The sequence below is a fragment of the Benincasa hispida genome, chromosome 2, assembly GCF_009727055.1.
Source record: "Benincasa hispida cultivar B227 chromosome 2, ASM972705v1, whole genome shotgun sequence".
Taxonomy (NCBI): Eukaryota; Viridiplantae; Streptophyta; class Magnoliopsida; order Cucurbitales; family Cucurbitaceae; genus Benincasa; species Benincasa hispida.
Window position 1 is genome coordinate 16832424 of NC_052350.1, and position 3030 is coordinate 16835453.

Genomic DNA, 3030 nt, shown 5'->3' on the forward strand with positions numbered 1-3030 from the left:
CAATTAATTAATCATCCAATTAAATATCACATATTTAATTTAAATTTCTCATTTGAATCATATTCAAATATATTTCTCTTGTTAACCTACAGTTTTAATGTGCATCAAATGCACATTACTTTTAACCTATAGTTTTCAATATGAATCTTATTCATATTAAATTAATATTTGAACTCTTTTCAAATATTTCATCCTCTCATTTATTAATTTTGAATCATATCCAAAATTAATAATACAGTCTAAAATTAAAATTTATATTAAAATGTATCAACATACATTAAAAAATTCCCAATTCTGAATCTGAACATTTCAAATTTAATTTAATGACAAATTACCTCAATACTCTTTACAAGCTAGGAAGAGGATCTAATGGACCTGCAGATCAGAAGCTCCAACGATGTGAGATTAATTGACTAAACTCATTAACCAAAATAATCAATATTCGTTAACTGTGGGTACACTCCACTAAAGATCCACAACTGCACTCTTCTCACTACAAATATGTTTCTTTGTCCATGGATATACACCAATAACAGAAAGTTAGTCCTTCACGAGGGTTCGTAACATTAGTTGGGTCAAATTACTGTTTGATCCCTATGTTACCTCTACATCCTTAAGTACCGGTGCTACTTTAATGAACAACCTGTTTATGGTCCAACCATTAAACAGCGTGAGAGGGTAAGGCCCTTTGTTCATGTCTCAGAGACACAACTTAATGGAACACTCATCTACTTATCCTGAAGTTGGAAAGGAGTAAAATCCATCTTGTATGATTATATTCCCAGCTACCCACTCGATCTTATCTCCAAAATGGTAGACATATTGAGTTGTGAACTGACCACTCTCACCCATACAAATCAAAGGACAATCCCTCGTGATTAGGAGTTCATAATATACTCAAGAGTAAAACTAAGTTGCTTAGGTCATCCTATTGAAATAAAAACTCAACTAGTCGATGGAGTTACATCTAGTGGTTATTATTTCACGGTCCAGTCTTATGCAAACTCATTGCCAGGATACCCCCACTCGCGTGTCTTCTACATGAACGCATTGGATCACTACATTTGTATCAAATACAAAGTGGGTCGTATCCATAATATTACCAGAATAAGGTACCCAACCTTACCCTTATACTATAGACCCTTTAAGTTGTATCTTGAACATTGATCCCTATATGTCTCTACATATAGTTCAAGACTCATAAGACGCCTAGGATGTTAGTTTATTAGATTTAGGGTTGATAAGATAAAATTAAATAAAATATCAATAACACTTATTGAGAAAAATATTAATAACTATTTAATAATGATGGTCATTTAATTACATTCACTATCTACAAGTTTTAAGTCATAAAACCCAACAAACTCCCACTTGAACTAAAACTTTAATTAGTAAGATGTATATTACATGGAACAACAAAGATGTTACAAGTACAAAGTAAAAAAAAATATAAACTAGAGCATCTTGTACCCATTATACATCTCCCACTTGTTCTAGATTACAAAATGTACATATCTTATAGACCTAGATTCTCTAGACGACTCTCGAACACTTTAGCCGAGAGAGTCTTCGTAAATGGATCGACAATGTTATGCTCCAAAGCGATCTTTGTGACGATCACATCTCCTTGTTGCATAGTCTCTCGTATGCGGTGATACTATCTCTTAATGTGTTTTCCTCATTTGTGGCTACAAGATTCTTTCGAGTTGGCCACAACCTCACTGTTGTCACGGTATAAGATGATTGGCAAGTTTATGTTTGGAACAACTTCCAAATCACTTAGGAACTTCCTTAACCAAACAGCTTCCTTTGCTACTTCACAAGCAGCTACATACTCAGCCTCCATGGTTGAGTCTACAATGCATCCTTGCTTGATGCTACACCATACTACAACTCCCTTATTCAGGGTGAACACTGACCTTGACGTGGACTTCCTAGAATCCTTGTCAGTTTGGAAATTAGAGTCTGTGTATCCCGTAAGGATCAAATCCTTACCTTCATACACTAGCATATAGTCCCTCGTTCTCTTAAGATACTTGAGGATATTCTTAACTGCAGTCCAGTGGTCTAACCCTTGATTGGACTAGTACCTACTAACTATTCCCACTGCCAAACAAATGTCAGGCCTAGTGCAGAACATAACATACATTAAGTTGCCCACAACTGAGGCATAGGGAATATGTCTCATGTCCTTAACTTCTTGAACTGTCTTAGGACACTGTTCCTTTGACAAATGAACTCCATGCCTAAAAGGCAATAAACCTTTCTTAGAGTTTTGCATCAAATATTGAAACAACATCTGATATAAGTTGTTTGAGACATAGCTAGCGTTCTGTTCTTACGATCCCTAATTATTTGGATCCCAAGAACATATTGTGCCTCTCCCAAATCTTTCATTTGGAATTGGGCTGCTAGCCACTTTTTAACATCAGTAAGGTATCTTACATCATTTCCAATTAATAGGACATCGTCCACATAAATATTAAGAAAGCTACTTTATCGTTGACGATCTTCTTGTAAACACAAGGCTCATCAACATTTTGGTCAAAGCCAAAAAATTTGATCACAGTATCAAACATAATATTCCAAGATCTTGATGCATGTTTCAAGCCATAAATAGATCGATTCAGTCTACGAACTTTTTGCTTCTGACCTTGGACTATGAACCCCTCATGCTGAGACATAAAGATATTCTTTTCAAAATTGTCATTCAGAAGGTTATCTTGACATCCATTTTCCATATTTCATAGTCATAATCTTATTGAGATTGGTGTCTTAAATCTCTTGTAATCTCGTAGTTTGTTAACTTTGTATAAACATATTGTTGTTAATAAAAAAAAAGTGTTATTTTATAAGCATATACTAAATCTAATAAACTAAGATTCGAAGTTATTTCATGTAATTTAAACAAGTATGTAGAGACATACAAGTGGATCTTGTTTAAATAATAACCTAAACGGTCTATAGTAGATGGATAAGGCTGGGTATCTTATCCTGGTGACACTACGAATACAACCTATTTTGTAGGTG